The sequence below is a fragment of the Trachypithecus francoisi genome, unplaced genomic scaffold (genome assembly GCF_009764315.1).
Source record: "Trachypithecus francoisi isolate TF-2019V2 unplaced genomic scaffold, Tfra_2.0 Contig01474, whole genome shotgun sequence".
Lineage (NCBI taxonomy): Eukaryota > Metazoa > Chordata > Mammalia > Primates > Cercopithecidae > Trachypithecus > Trachypithecus francoisi.
In genome coordinates this window covers 8,570,320-8,586,356 of record NW_022681435.1, presented here as the reverse complement: position 1 = coordinate 8,586,356, position 16,037 = coordinate 8,570,320, and the positions used below count along the sequence as shown (strand labels likewise).

Below are 16,037 nucleotides of genomic sequence, written 5' to 3'. Positions count from 1 at the left end.
CACCAGATGGCTCAGCTTAATTGCCCAGAATGTGGGACAATTTCATGAAGGAAAACAAGCTGATTTCAAAAATTAGAAATAACTCAATTAACTAGGATTTCCTTTTAGTTTGGTTTGCTTTGCTTTACTTTATACTCCATAAGGTCCAATGTCTGTAATGTAAGAATCCTAAATGAGTAAAGTTGGATGCCAAGTTAAATACTAAGAAGACCTGGGGAGGAGCCGGGTGCAGTGGCTCATTGTAATTACAGCACTTTGAGAGGCCAAACCAGGTGGATCATTTGACTTCAGGAGTTTGAGGCTAGCCTGGCCAGCATGGCAAAACCTGGTCTCTACTAAAAATACAAAAATTAGCCAGGCATAGTGGCATGTGCCTGTAGTCCCAGCTACTCAGGAGGCTAAGGCAGGAGAATTGCTTGAAGCCAGGAGGCGGAGGTTGCACTGAGCCGAGATCACATCATTGCACTCCAGCCTGGGTGACAGGACAAGACTCTGTCAAAAAAAAAAAAAAAGAAAAAAGAAAAGAAAAAAGAAAAAAACAAAAACCTCAGGAAATCTCAGAATGATGAGTGGGAAGAAAAGTGGGGTGGGCTAGTCTGTTGGAGTAGTAGGCTTACAGGGAATTTTTCTCCTTGTTTTAAATTTTTAATATTGCTGTTACTAAGTTGAGCAATAAATAATCTCTTCTAAATGTAAGCATTCCTTAGGGAAAAACAAACAAACATGCTAACCTTTCCTCCACATCACGCTGTGGGGAAGCTTGACGGGTTCCTTAACGAGACTATAATCAAACCACTTTTTTCTTGCTCCTCATAAGGTTTAACTAGGGGCAAAAGAGGACAAGAAAAATAATCAGAGCCATAATTGGTGGATAGGTGGAAACAGAGTCCTAGGGTTGGAAGGAATCTTGGAAATATGTTTTGCCCACCCCCTCAGCTCTTGGGCCACACCTAAACTCTTAAAGCCCTCAGGAATTTACTGTGCTGAGGACCGCCAAGGACAATGCCTAATCTGTCTTAGAAACTCATTCTAGCGTCTAAGAATACTTACTGGCAGGAAATTTAACTTTGTGAGTAAATTCAGGCTCCACTCCCATCCATTTCCTCTGGCTTTGATTTCGGGTGGAGATGGACCGCAGCTGGACACACATCCAAGCACACCCAGCAAACACACGTGAACGTTGTTTCCAAAATAGCCCCCTCCCGTCCTCACCTCAGCTTTCTCTGCTCAGGGTTAAATGATCCCAGCCCCTGTATGGATTAAATGATCCCAGAAATCTCTCCTGATCAGTTTATCCGAACTTAGACCTACCTGTGCCTAATCTTCGACCAACAGTCTAGTAGGGGGTTCACCACTGGCTCTAGGGTGATCAACGGTGCCAGCTTGCCAGAGGTTGCCCAGGTTGTGGAACTTTTAGTGCTAAAACCGGGAAAGTCCCAGGCAAACTGTGATGAGTTGGCCTAGCTGGCTGTCTCTGGGGAAAAAAATGCAACCACCAGAGGAATGGTCTTCACTGCTAAAATGGAATGTTTTAATTAATGAAGGACGTGTCATGAATGTGGAGACAGAACCATCTGAAAAGCTGCTGTGGTTTGAAGATTCCTCCAAAACTCATGTTGAGATATAAGTGCCATCGTAACAGTATTAAGAGGTGGGGCCTCTAGAGAGGTGACTCGATCATGAGTGGATTAATGCTATTATTGAGGGAATGGTAAGTTATCACCTGAGTTGGTTCCTGATTAAAAGGATGAGTTTGGCTGGGTACAGTAGCTCACGCCTATAATCCCAGCACTTTGTGAGGCCAAGGCAGGAGGATCACTTGAGGTCAGGAGTTCAAGACCAGCCTGGCAAACATGGTGAAACCCCGCCTCTACTAAAAATACAAAAATTAGCTGGATATGGTGGCAGGCACCTATAATCCCAGCTACTTTGGAGGCTGAGGCAGGAGAATTGCTCAAACCTGGGAAGTGGAGGTTGCAGTGAGCCAAGATTGTGCCACTGCACTCCAGCCTGGGCAACAGAATGAGACTCCATCTCAAAAAAAAAAAAAAAAAGAATGAGTTTGGTCCAATTTGATCTCTCTGTCTTGGGTGCTCACTTTTTCTTCTGCCATGTGATGATGCAGCAAGAAGGCCCTTGCTAGATGCCAGTGCCATGCTTTTGGACTTCCCAGCCTCCAGAAATGTGAGAATAAATGTCATTTATTTATAATTTAGCCAATCTCCAGTATTTTGTTTTACTAAAAACAAGTAACAGAAAACAGACTAGGAAAGGGCCACGTTTGTTGTCCTATCTCAGCACAAACCCCTGTCTGGAGGGGACGAACACGATGTGTGCTCCGCTGCACACATCCTGTACCTGTCCCCCACCACTGTCACCTGGGTGCATGGGCAGCCCTGGGGATGCAACACTTATGGCTCGAAAAAATAATCAGGTGCAAAACCAGAAACAAATCTAACGTGTGTGAGGGGAGGAGAAACAGGACATGAAAAGGGGAGGGGGAAATGCCACAAACAAGAGAAAATAGCCTAACAGGCCAAAGCAAAAGCAAGAGGGAGAATACAGTTAGAAACATACCCAATGAGAGGAAGAAATTGGTGAAGGAACAAAAAACATGAGAAGGAAGAACATGAGAGGCACGAAGAAAAGTCTGTGATGGTAAGAGAAGTAGAAGATACACCTGCCATGCTCGTGCCCTTGGACCACCAGGCAGAATCACTGAGCCCAGCACACCCCTCTTTGTATTTTCTCACGCCCTTTCGAATGGTTCCAGGACCCTTGGATTTCAAGGTACAGGAAGAAAAAAGTAAAGACTAACATAAAGCTGCAAAGAACATGAAACTTAAAAATATCTTCTACTATGATCATTACTTCTAAAAGCAAAGGACATTGTACATCTTCAGAGGAAAGAGCATTGCTTCCCAAGAAAGAAGACTGTCCGTGGCCACTAAATGCCACCCTGCACACACAACATTCTGCTCACTTCTCCCGTTTGTCAAGGAATGCTGAAAACTTTGCCACAGACTGGTGCCAGGTCTTACCCTAGCATTTGAGAGGCACCGCTTTAGGGAACCTGAGAGTTTAGCCACACAGTTCTGTAGAGAAATGGTGGCAAGCTAACATTTGTCGAGCACTGACCATTGCCTGCCCCTGTACACAGTCATTATCTCCTAAAATCACCTCAATAACCCAGTTCTAATTAGTCCTCCTATTTCAAATAAGGAAATCGAGGCTCAGAGATGTTGAGAATCACGCCCATAGTCAAGTGGCAGAGGAAGGTTTTAATCCAAGTCACTTGACTTCAGGGCCAACCTTTTTTTTATTTTTATTTTTTATTTTTTTGAAAAAAGTCTCACTCTGTCACCCAGGCTGGAGTTCAGTGGCAAGATCTCGGCTCCCTGCAACCTCCGACTCCCAGGTTCAAGCAATTCTCATGCCTCAGCCTCCCAAGTAGCTGGAATTACAGATGTGCACTACCACACCTGGCTGATTTTTGTATTATTTGTAGAGACGGGGTTTCAGCATGTTGGCCAGCCTGGTCTCAAACTCCTGGCCTCCAGTGATCCGCCTGCCTCAGCCTCCCTAAGTGCTGGGATTACAGGTGTGAGCCACCATGCCTGGCCTCCAAACTTTTTTTTTTTTTTTTTTTGTTTGAGATGGAGTCTTGCTCTGTCGCCCAAACTGGAGTGCAGTGGCTGGATCTCAGCTCACTGCAAGCTCCGCCTTTAGGGTTCACGCCATTCTCCTGCCTCAGCCTCCTGAGTAGCTGGGACTATAGGCGCCTGCCACCTCGCCCGGCTAGTTTTTTGTATTTTTTAGTAGAGACGGGGTTTCACCGGGTTAGCCAGGAGGGTCTCGATCTCCTGACCTTGTGATCCGCCCATCTTGGCCTCCCAAAATGCTGGGATTACAGGCTTGAGCCACCGCGCCCGGCCTCAAACTTTTTTTAAATTAAAATTTTTGGAGACAGGATTTTGCTCTGTTGCACAGGCTGGAGTGCAGTGGCATGATCACAGCTCTAAATCCTGGACTCAAGCAATCCTCGCCTCAGCCTCCTGAGTAGTTAGGACTACAGGCCTGTGCCACCATGCCCAGGTAATTTTTTTAATTTGTAGAGGCAGGGTCTTACTATGTTGCCCAGGCTGGCCTCGAACTCCTGGCTTCAACTGATTCTCCCCACTCAGCCTCCTAAAGTGCTGGGATTAGAGGTGTGAGCCATCACATCAGGCCCAAGCAAACATTTTAAACCACGATGCTGCACATTACAAAGCTGCTGCTTCACAGAAGGAGCCTCCTGGAGTTTCAGAACAGACTGAAAGGATTTCATAAACTCTACATCCGTTTTTTGTTTGTCTGTTTGTTTGTTTGAGACACGGTCTCATTCTGTTGCCCAGGCTGTAGTGTGGTGGTGTGATCACAGCTCACTGCAGTGTGGTGGTGTGATCACAGCTCACTGCAGCCTTGACCTCCTCGGGCTCCGGTGCCTCTCCCATCTGAGTAGCTGGGTCTGCAGGTACACGCCAGCATGCCTGACTAACTTTTGTATTTTCTGTAGAGATGGGGTTTTGTCATGCTGCCCAGGCTGGTCTCAAACTCCTGGTCTCAAGCAGTCCTCCCGGCCCGGCCTCCCAGAGTGCTGAGATTACAGGTGTGAGCCAACTCGCCCCCCACTCTACATCAGTTTTGGGTGTGCCGCCTACTGAAAAAATGCAAGCATCTGACTAAGACAATCTTTCCTGAATCAGGAATGCTTAAGAGATTTAAACCCCATGATGGCTGTGTCTCTTCTGGCCTCGTCCCCAGCTGGGTTCACTGCTGGGTCTGACGCCTCTGTCCTGGCCCTGTGTCAGCTCCCCACTTTATATCCAGGGTGGGGCCTGCTCTCTCAAGCTGCTATTCCTATCTGTGTTTGTTCAGAGGCTTCCTTCCTGGCTCTCTTTTTACTTTAAGATCTTCCCTTTTCAGCAACCTTTGCCTTGATGTCTAATTCCAATTGTAACTTAAAATCAGAACCACAGAAAGATATGATCAGGTAGAAGTTGATTTCTTTTCTTTTCTTTTCTTTTTTTTTTTTTTTTTTTTTTGAGACAGAGTTTCGCTCTTGTTGCCCAGGCTGGAGCGCAATGGCACGATCTTGCCTCACTGCAACCTCCACCTCTCAAGTTCAAGCGATTCTCCTGCCTCAGTCTCCCAAGTAATTGGGATTACAGGCATGTGCCACCACGCCCGGCTAATTTTGTGTTTTTAGTAGAGACAAGGTTTCTCCATGTTGGTCAGGCTGGACTCAAACTCCCGACCTCAGGTGATCTGCCCGCCTCAGCCTCCCAAAGCGCAGGGATTACAGGCGTGAGCCACCGTGCCTGGCGTAGAAGTTGATTTCTTATATTTCTTTACTGGAGACTTGGTTCTCGTAGGACAAATCTGTGGAAAAAAGTTGAAGCCTCCTAAATCATTCACAGAGGATTAAGTGACTGGCAAACGAGACACTGGTCTTTCCTCCTACTGAAACCAAGGTCTTATTAGTGTATTAACATTGTGTCTATTCACCACTTGCTAATTCTGTTTTACTAGAAATCTAATAGTGAGAGGAGCTTCCATTTATGACTCTTTTACAAGCTTGAGGGACACAGAGTCCCTATTAGTTTAATGTGCTGTTATGTAGATGTGAACATCAGAATCATGGTTAGAAGGGAATTTAAAATGTTCCCCCAGCATCATTCCAGACAGATGAGAAGGCATCCTTTAAAAATTCTCCAGAGAAGAATCTTCCACAGTCAACTATTTTAGCTCATCCCAGTGTTTAATAATCCTTATTGCCAAGACATTTTTTTTCCTTTAATGCAATCCTTTCTGCTGTAGTTTAAATCCATTTCTTACAGGCACTGTTTGTTAGTGGAGCTGAAGACACCATCATCCATGTTAGTTTTTAATGCAGACCTCTTATCTGCAGAAGAAAATTCTTTAATCTTTTCCCACTTCCCAACCCTTAGAAATGAACCTTTCAGCCAGGCGTGTTGGCTCACAACTGTTATCCCAGCACTTTGGGAGGCCAAGGTGGGTGGATCACCAGAGGTCAGGAGTTTGAGACCAGCCTGGTCAATATGGTGAAACCCCGCCTCTACTAAAAATACAAAAAAAAAAAAAAAAATTTAGCTGGGTGTGGTGGCAGGCAGCTGTAATCCCAGCTACTCGGGAGGCTGAGGCAGGAGAATTGCTTGAAGCTGGCTGGTGGAGGTTGCAGTGTGCCAAGATCATGCCATTGCACTCCAGCCTGGGCAACAAGAGCAAAACTCCAACTTAAACAAAAACAAATAATTTACCCATCCTCTTTTGTACAGCCCAAGAATTTAGAAAGGACATCAAATATATCTGGGTTAGTAATTCTCAGATCAGGTGCTTCAGAATCACCTGAGAATCGATGCAATGAGCAAGTCGCTCTCCCCAGGTATGCCCCAGCTGAATCTTTGTGGGTGCCACTCCAGAATGGAGTTTAACAATCCCAGGTCATCCTGATATTGATGTTGTTTAGATAGGCATCTGGGAACCCTTGACCCAGTCTAGTTTGTTCTCAGATTTGCTTATGACCTGCAAACGGACTACTTCCCACAATAGCCCACTCACCACATCCCTAAGAACAGCTTGCTCATGGCCACAGCCCTTCCAACAGAACAAAGTGATTCCTCTTACTAAGCCAAAATTTGCCTCCTTGAAGTTTCTTTTTCTTTTTCTTTTTTGAGACGGAGTCTCACTCCATCACCAAGGCTGGAGTGCAGTGATGTGATCTTGGCTCACTGCAACCTCTACCTCCGGGGTTCAAGCAATTCTTCTGCCTCAGCCTCCCGAGTAGCTGGGATTACAGGCACACACCTCCATGCCCGGCTAATTTTTGTATTTTAGTAGAGACAGGGTTTCACCATATTGGCCAGGCTGGTCTTGAACTCCTGACCTCATGGATCTGCCCGCCTCAGCTTCCCAAAGTGCTGGGATTGCAGGCGTGAGCTACTGTGCGGCCCCTTTCTTGAAGTTTCTATCATTTATATTAGATGTGGCCTCCAGTACCAGAGTATTTCTAATTCTCTTCATTAACTTTTCCAACCCCCAAAATATACAAATCACATTTTTAGGCCAATATGGAAAAAAAAAAAGAATAGGCCGGGTTTGATGGCTCACGCCTGTAATCCCAGCACTTTGGGAGACTAAGGCAGAAAGATTACTTGAGCCCAGGCATTGGAGATCAGCCAGGCGTGGTGGTGCACACCTGCAGTCCCAGCTACTCAGGAGGCTGACGTGAGAGGATCACTTGAGCCTGGGAAATCAAGACTGCAGTGAGCCATGATTGCGCTACGGCACTCCAGCCTGGGCAACAGAGCCAGCCCTGGTCACATACATGGTGAAACTTCCCATCCATTGTCCAAAAGCTCTTGCTTACCATCAGTATATCAATGAAAAGGGTTGTCAAAGATCTAACTCAGTGGTTCTCAAACTTGCGTGTGAATCAGAACCACCCAAAGGGTTTGTTGAAACGCAGATTGCCGGGTTCCACCCCCAGAGTATCTGATTCAGTAGGTCAGGGTGGGGCCTGAAGTTTGGTTTTCTAATTAGTACCCAGGTGATGCTGTGGCTGGTGGTCCACAGACCACACTTTGAGAACCACTGGGCTAATGAATGCATGCTTAGGGCAGCATTTATCAGCCTATGGAATGAGTACCTGCTGTATCAGAATCCGGGGCAGAGGGGGACTTTAAAAATAACACATGTTTATAGGGCTTAGGAATCTGGAATCACAGCAAACATCGCAGGTAAATCCTCTTATGGAAATTTGAGAACTCCTTGAGTATGGTTTTCATAGTTTAAAGAGATGTGGATAGGCCAGCGGTTCTCAAAGTGTGGTGTCCGAATGACAACTTCAGCATCACCTGGGAACTTGTAAGAAAGGCAAATGCATCTTTTCTGAACTATTTTATGTTAAAAAAAAAAAAAAGAAAGAAAGAAAGAAAGAAAGAAAAAAGAAATTCAATCCATGTTTTCATAAGCCCTCTCAGTACTGTGAGGCATGCTGACCTTTGGGAGCCACCGGCACAGGCGAAGCTCAGAGAAGTGCCATCCCTTCATTATTTCCCCTGCATCTGCTTCTTCCTAGTTTGGTTTTGTATTTTTCACTAGAGAACATGTTAATTTATCTTTTGCCATTTCCTAAACTTTGAGGAGCTGCTATGCTAGCTGGGGAAGCCGGCTTCCCTACAGAAAGGTTCTGAGTTTGCAGGAACCATACCTGATTTTTTGTTTTTTTTTTTCCTAACTCTGGTAAAATATCCGTGACATAAAAGCTACCATTTTAACCATGTTACGTGTACAGTTATGTGGTACTAAGTACATTTATTTCCTTGTGCAATTATCTCCATTATGCATTATCTTCCCAAACTGAAACTGTGTAGCCATTCAACAGTAACTCCCTATTGAGTTCTGTATGCTAACGGCATTCACCTGGTTGTGCAACGCATCTCCAGAATTCTTACCGTCTTGTAAACCTGCAACTCTGTGCCCGTTAAACCAGTCCCCTTTCCCTCTCCACCCAGCCCCTGGCAACCCCCATTCCGCTGTCTATCACTATGTATTATAAATTCACTACTTTGGATGCCTCATAGAAGTGGAATCATGCAGTATTTGTCCTTTTATTTCACTTAGCATAATGTCTTTAAGGTTCATCCATGTTGTTGCATGTGGGAGATTTCCCTTTCTTTGTAAAAATTTTAATTGTATTTCTATACTTTAGAATCCCCTTCTTTGTAAAGGCTGACTCACACTCTACTGTATGTATGGACCACGTTTTCTTTATCCGTTCATCCATCCATGGCATTGGCTTGTTTCTACCTTTTGACTACCGTTAATAATGCTGTTATGAACATGTGTGTACAAATACCTGAGGCTTCTTCGCAGCTTTCCTGGCTGAGTCCACTGAGGTTCCTTAGACACTGCCCCATCTCTTACCTGAGCCAAATGTGGGGAAGATAAGAAATTGATTAATAATCTGGTAAAGTTTAGAATTAAGTCACAGCTAGGCACATTGGCCCATGCCTGTAATTCTAGCCTTGGAGAGGCTGAGGCAAGAGGATAGTGTGTGCTTATAATCCCAGCTACTCAGGAGGCTGAGGTGGGAGGGCCTTCAGGAGCCCAGGAGTTTGAGGCTGCAAACCTCAAACTTTTACAGGGCTTTGGGGAGGAAGTGCTGCACTCCAGCCTGGGTGACAGAGTGAGAACCTACCTCTAAAAAATAATGAAAATTTTAAAAATGAGAATGAACTTACTAGTTCAGGTGTGGGTTCTGGACTGTAGATAAATGGTAAGTTTTTCTATCACCCCCAACTCCTCCTCCTGCAAACTCCCTCCTCAAAGTATATTACACAGGAGGAGGTGCATGCATGTCTCATACAGTGCCAGGCTCCCAGCCCCTGGGACTCCGGCCAGCCAAGAGAAGACCCTGGTCTATGCATTGAATAACTGAACCATAATTGGAGCCCAGGATCCCTTAGTGAAGACTAGGGGGTCCCAGAACATCTCTACCCGCTTGCCCAGTGTCCAGAACTGAGCTCTACCTAGCCCTTGCTGCTTACTCTGATGGTCCAAGCCAGTGCTCTCAGCATGAAGCCCTTCCTGCTGTCCCAAGGCCCAGCCTTTCAGAGTCATTCCTGACCCCTTTCCTGATCGTGCTGCCTTGCTTTTCCTGCTCCTGAGGGCCAGCTGCGGCTTTGCCATATAGAGACTTCCGGGGGACACTCTGGACTTCAGTTCATATTCCATGCCTCCATCCTTCAATAGCAGCGGCGCTCCTGCCTCGCCTGTCTTTGGCCTCTGGGAGCCGCGCTCAGAATTAGCACTGAGAGACCCCGGCATGCGCCACTCTGCTGTGCATCGCGTCTGGAGCTCAGGTTGTGCAGGAAGTTGAGAAGAGGACAGAACACATACTCACTGGTTGATCTGCAGCTTCGTGGCCTTCCTGCCACCAAGCCAGAGCTGTCCAAGCAGGCCTGTGGGGCGGCAGAGGAAACTGTGAGATGTAAAGTCTTCTAGACTCAGAAGGCGCTGGGTTGGGGCCAGATGTGAGTCAAGAGATGCAGAAGATGTTTCATATTCCCCTTGATTCGCACCAGCTGTCCTGGGAACCCACAAATGGGACTGATGATGGATGTTTATTTTCCAAAGGACACTTTCCTCATTTATCTTGAATTTGTCATTTAAATTATTTGGAGGAGAATTAAAAACCCTACTGGATAATGAAAGACAATTCCTGCCAAGTGAAACTTACCATTCTAGAAATGATTAGCCATCCTCTTCACCCTCACCTAACCATCTAGATGTTTTGGTCCAGTCGCCAAAGCTTGGATTTGAGCTCTAGGTTGAGGATGCGATGGGCTCCTTGCGTACTGAAGACTGTGCCAGTTCAACAAGACTAACTCCCATCAGTCTTTCAGGCTACCCTGTCATAGTAGGAGGAGGAATCTGGAAGACAATGTTAGGTGCTGGGATCTCTGTTGAAGTCAGTGGAATGTGGAGAGTTTAGAATCAAAGCATTTACCAGAATTATTCTTCTGATACTCTAGAGGATTTGCTGTATGGATATGCAATCTAGTGTGTCATTTATAAAAACATGTTTAGTATTTTCATCTTTATAATATCTATTGAGAGCTACGTATATATAGCACTGTGATGAAACTCTTTATATAACTGACATCTCTGGTTAATATCCTTCATTGGCCATGTGAGCTTCAATTTGTACACTGTGTGAAAGCAGTGAAATTTTTGACTTTCAAATACCATTCTTCAGTTGTCAGCAGGACAATAAAGTATTCAGAATTAGTTTGGTAGGCAGTACTTACTGGGCATATTATTGCCTTTTGCTTCTCTGTTGCTACATATAACACATTAAAGAAAATTGTATTTTTGGAACCCATTTTCACACACACACACACACACAGCTTGGAAGAGAGAAAAGAGATGGAGCTATTTTAGGATCTGTATTTTCAAAGAATAGCAACTCTCTAAGTGACAAGAGAGCAAGTAGAACCAACTTTATAATTAAAGGATGGTGTAGGTTGTAGAAAAGGGATGATACAGGTTTGGAATGATGAATAAGACAGTCCTTACTCTTAATAAGCTTGCGTTCTAGTGGAGTGTGGGAAACCAACATATCAAAATAGTAGTGACCACATGTCCCCAGTCCAAATTTGGGATATGTGGTCTCAAAAGAATGGGTGCACTTTCTGGGGACAACTAGACCACCTGTTTGAAAAGTTAGCAGATTTAGGACATGTAGTTGCTGTACTTAGAACAGAAGACGGGGTAAGAAAAGCTGTTCAGGAGGCATGTGTAGTTGCTACGCAGCTTTTGGGAGGAAGGGCTCGCAGCATCGCACTCTCCTTCAGGCTCCACGATGCAGCTAGTTCAGTGCCTACTTCTGGACCGTCCACCCTTTGCAGATACTAAACTAATGGTTGTTGTGCCATGCTCCAGAGCAGCTCCACACTTTCCTTTAAACCAGTCCCATGCGTGTGTGAGCTGGCCGTCTGGGCTTGGGTCTTGAAGAAACTTCCCTCTTTGGGTTAATACATGTGTGTGCAAGGAGGCTGTTGGGGTGAAGAGGCTCCGACACTTTAGGGTGGCATCAGGGGCACAGGCTCTCCCCTAAATTCAACTTCAGAAATATAGATTTAAAACAATTCTTTTGAGAAGTATTGCATATCTATGAAACTAAAAAAAAAAAGGAGAAGAAAAAGAAAAGAAAGAAAAAAATTCATTTGGCATGAAGGGGACTGGATGTTCATCTATTGCTAGTGGTACTAACAATAGGTGTATTCTTTTTTTTTTTTTTTTTTTTTTTAAAGACAGAGTCTCACTCTGTCGCCCAGGCTGGAGTGCAGTGGTGAGCTTTTGGCTCACTGCAACCTCCAACCCTTGGGTTCAAGCAATTCTCATGCCTCAGCCTCCTGAGTAGCTGGGATTACAGGCATGTGCCACCATGCCTGGCTAATTTTGTATTTTTAGTAGAGATAGGGTTTCATCATGTTGGCCAGGCTGGTCTTGAACTCCTGATCTTAGGTGATCCACCCGCCTCAGCCTCCCAAAGTGCCGGGATTATAGGCATGAGCCACCATGCCTGGCTTGTATATTCTTATAGAAAAGGAATCTGGCACTACGTGAGAGGGCATCAAACACTTTAGACCCTTTGATCCAATAGTTTAACTTGGGAAAACGTACCTCAAAATGAAAACATAAAACATTGATTTTCTCTTCTACAAAAAAATCAATTGTAGCACTGTAAAATGAACAATGAGAAACAGCCAATACTCCACAATGCAAAAACATTAAAGAATAAAATCTTTTTAGCCCCTAGATATTGTGAGAGTACACCAGTAAATGATAATGTGTAGATGAAATATTTAGTGAAGAAAAGTAGAACATGAAGTTATAGGTTATATACTGATTACAGCTTTGTAAGCCAATGGATATACCAATATATATCCAAAGAGACTTTTTAGGAAAGGAACCGCTGTTTAGTGTTTATGAGATTTTTCTGTAAGTTGTTGGCATTGATTTTTTTTTAGGAAGGAAGAGTGAGTATGGCAGGGGTGTTAGCTGAACTATTGAGTTCTGAATCTCACTGAGTTTTTTGTTGGTTTATGTTATTGAGAGGCATGGTGCAAGTAATTTGTGACTAAGAGTGAAAGGATAATATTTTAATATTTTAATAAACTAGAGGTGATTCAACGTTGTCTCTACAATGAAGTCACTACCACACACTTGCATTTTGAGATGCTTTCTTTAGTGGCGGCAGAAGGGACAGAGCCCCTTGCCACCTTGTAGTTATTATTGGCTCCTTGTCCTGCGAGTGTGAATGTCAGCTGTCATTCACATGAGGGAAGTTAGAACTGACGAACTGTCGTGATGTGTATGACAGTCTTGTTCCCTAATCATTCATACCATGCCACCTGATCTCTTCAGTCTCAGAAATAATTACATTTCCTCTTTCCTTCTCATGCGAAAGCCTGCCCACTGGAGTAGGCAGAAGAGTAGGTCCTTCCTACCCTCTCTCTTGCCAACAGGAAGGCTTCTCAGCTAAGATCCCCAAAGGAGCGGTGCCCAGGTGTCCTCTGCAGCTTCCCCATCTCAACGACCTCCTAGTTCTGACATCCAGTAAACGCTTTCCTTGAGCTCTCTGCAGCACTGCATGCTGGGACAACTCGTCTCCTTGAAACTTTCCTTGGGGTTATGCCCGACGTTAGCACTTAGGAGAAGCTTGTATAGATCAGGCAGAAAAGGGCTTCCCCTCCGCGGAAGGCTGGCGCTTCTGCACTCCCTCGGGGCCACCCTGATCCCATGCAGAGAACAGAGTAGAGAGGCAGGGCTCAACCCCCCATGGGGCTGCTTCCCTGCTAATCTGCCTGGCATCCTAACTCCAGAAGGTGGCAGCAGGGAAGGAGACTTCTGACACCAGAAAGACCTGACAGCAAGAAGCCTGCAGAAACAGCCAGACCCAGCCAGACCCAGACCCAGAATTGAGAGTGGGTCTAGGAACCACTCCTCTGTGCACGTAAGCTGCAGCCAGGCCATTCGGAAGGAAGTGAGGACATTTCCCCCTGGAATCGCCTAGCTTCTGTCAGCTCTGTGTGACATGGATGGAAGTACATCCCACTTGCCTTGCTAGCAAAACTCCCCACCTCTGCAGAGTCAGCTGCAGGAACGGAGGCAGCCAGAGTGGTGACGCAGGATGGAGGGCGGCCTCCCCCACCCCACAGAGGGCCACAGGAGCCAGTGGGCAGCAGATCTTTAGCCTGTAAAGGAGAAAGCAGCCAACCCGAGCCAGGTTGGGCCTCCCCAGCAACACTGTGGCTCGTGGTTGTGTCCTGCAGTCAGAGGCTGGTCCCTGACTTCCCTGGTTTTGTGTGATAACCTAACTATGAACAGGCAGGCCCTGACTGCTGTGGACAGGGACACAGGGAGTCCTCCTGTGTCTCCCCAAGTCCTGTGGCTGGTGGTGGCAGAGAAGCCGCTGACCCACAGATTCCCCTGTTACAGCCCCTGGAGGGGTGACCACTCGCACTCTTGGTGCAACTCTCCCCAAAGGCTTGTCTGTTTTAATGAGGAGAGACTCCTTTCTGGGTTTCCCGTCTTCATCCTTCACCTGCAGGCATGCGCTGCTCAGCTTTTCCCACAAAGCCCAGGTCTCTGTGGCTTTAGAGTTGGACGTCCTGGTGGTGGTCTCAAGGCACACCCAGGGCAGGAGACTGAGAAGGGGAGGTGGAGAGGGGTGAGTGTGCAAGCTCTGGTGGGGCGTGGGGTTCAGGACACAGCCTGACTGGATCCTGTCGCCGGGGCAGGAATACGAGCCCTGGCAGTGGCAGGCCCAGTGGGTCTTGAGGGGAACAACACCTGAGCCCCTCACAGGCCACTAATGGGCTCCTTGGAACTGAAGAAAGAGTAAGAAAGTCACTTCTCCCACGTGTGAACGTGCATGGACAACAGCCTCAGAGGTTGCAGGCGCTGGTGAGTGGCTTTCCTGCTCCCCTTCACCTGCAGATGGGAGCCTTTCCCAGTTGCTGGAGCGGGGAATCGGCTGCAGGTGGGCCCTGTCTGCAGGCTGCAGGGACGGTAGTGGAGGGACTGGGCTCCCTGCACTAAGGCAGCGGCTGCCCCTGTGACACTGATGGGTGGAAAAGGCTAGAGAATCCCCAGGTCTCAGGGCAGAGCCTGACTTGGGCAATTAGCCCATCCCCCTACACAGCCGGTTTCCACCTCCTCATTTTCTGTCTTTCTCTGCCTGTGACTTCTCTCCCCCGCATTCACGGCCTTATACCACCTTTCTAGGTCCTCTCCTGTTCTTTCTTTTTCGCTCCATGACCCTTTGCTCTTTCTCCCTCCTCCTCTTCTCTGATGCCGTCAGCTCCTGGTTCTAACTAAATAGAATGTGCTCCTTGTAGCCTAATGATATCCAGCCCCGGGGATTTGACAAAACACAAAACACAAACAAACATCAGCCCGCCCAATCCCAAATCCCACCATCGCCACCCCACAGCTGTGCTCACGGACTACCACGGCGGGGAACAGCTGCCTCCGATCTGCTGTCGTTCCCTCTTTTCCAAATGACATCTTCCAATATCAAAGACACTGCCAGCTGTCAAAATAAGGCTTCATATTTTCACATATAGGACAATTACTGCTGAAAACAGATTATGAAACATACAAACAAGTCAAGTGGAGGAAGGGGAGGCTGACGGGTTGCTTCCTCCAAATTCATCCTTTTTACAGAAGCAGGGACTGAAATGACCTCCACGTCCTTAGAATAGCAACTGACAAGCACATCCTCCCAGTCATAAAGCTTGCATCAAAGGAAACTGGGAAAAGGGATAAGAGTTTGATCTCTGGAGGAGAAAGACAGGGGAGGATGCGAAGTGCTTGAGACAAAGAGAAGGCAAAGCCTGGGAGTTAATTATTCGTTCTGCACCCCCACCCCCAACCCCAACATAACGATGCGTAATGAGCATGGAAGACAGCAAAGTGAATTTCTAACAAAGAAAATGAGGCAGCAAAGACAGGGCAACCCAGGGAAACTGGAGGAATAAGTAGGGTGACCTTCTTCTGCATTTCTTTTTTTATTTTTTTTTATTTTTTTTTTGAGACGGAGTCTCGCTCTGCCACCAGGCTGGAGTGCAGTGGCCGGATCTCAGCTCACTGCAAGCTCCGCCTCCCGGGTTTACGCCATTCTCCTGCTCAGCCTCCCGAGTAGCTGGGACTACAGGCGCCCGCCTCGTCGCCCGGCTAGTTTTTTGTATTTTTAAGTAGAGATGGGGTTTCACCGTGTTAGCCAGGATGGTCTCGATCTCCTGACTCGTGATCCGCCCGTCTCGGCCTCCAAAGTGCTGGGATACAGGCTTGAGCCACCGCGCCGGCCTCTTCTGCATTTCTTAACGATGTCCTCCCTTCCTTGAGAAATACCACGAATGTACCCATCTCCCTGCTAAAATGACAAACAGCTGTTAACATCA

General features: G+C 46.5%; 1 long non-coding RNA gene across 5 annotated transcripts in view; it reads right to left on the bottom strand.

Annotated features, from left to right (window-relative positions):
- The window catches only part of LOC117098877, a 29,674-nt gene extending 14,355 nt beyond the window's left edge, over positions 1 to 15,319 (bottom strand). The window contains exons 1-5 of one of the 5 annotated variants that reach the window (XR_004443630.1): positions 15,078 to 15,279; positions 10,304 to 10,497; positions 9,968 to 10,153; positions 8,921 to 8,988; positions 5,314 to 5,421 (exon numbers count right to left, since the gene is read on the bottom strand). This is a non-coding gene — a long non-coding RNA (uncharacterized LOC117098877). Of the gene's footprint in view, positions 1 to 731; positions 824 to 5,290; positions 5,422 to 8,920; positions 8,989 to 9,967; positions 10,154 to 10,303; positions 10,498 to 15,051 lie in introns of those variants that run through there. The other 4 variants (XR_004443633.1, XR_004443632.1, XR_004443629.1 and 1 more) reach the window with 4 other exon arrangements.
- Between the last annotated feature and the right edge of the window lie 718 nt (positions 15,320 to 16,037).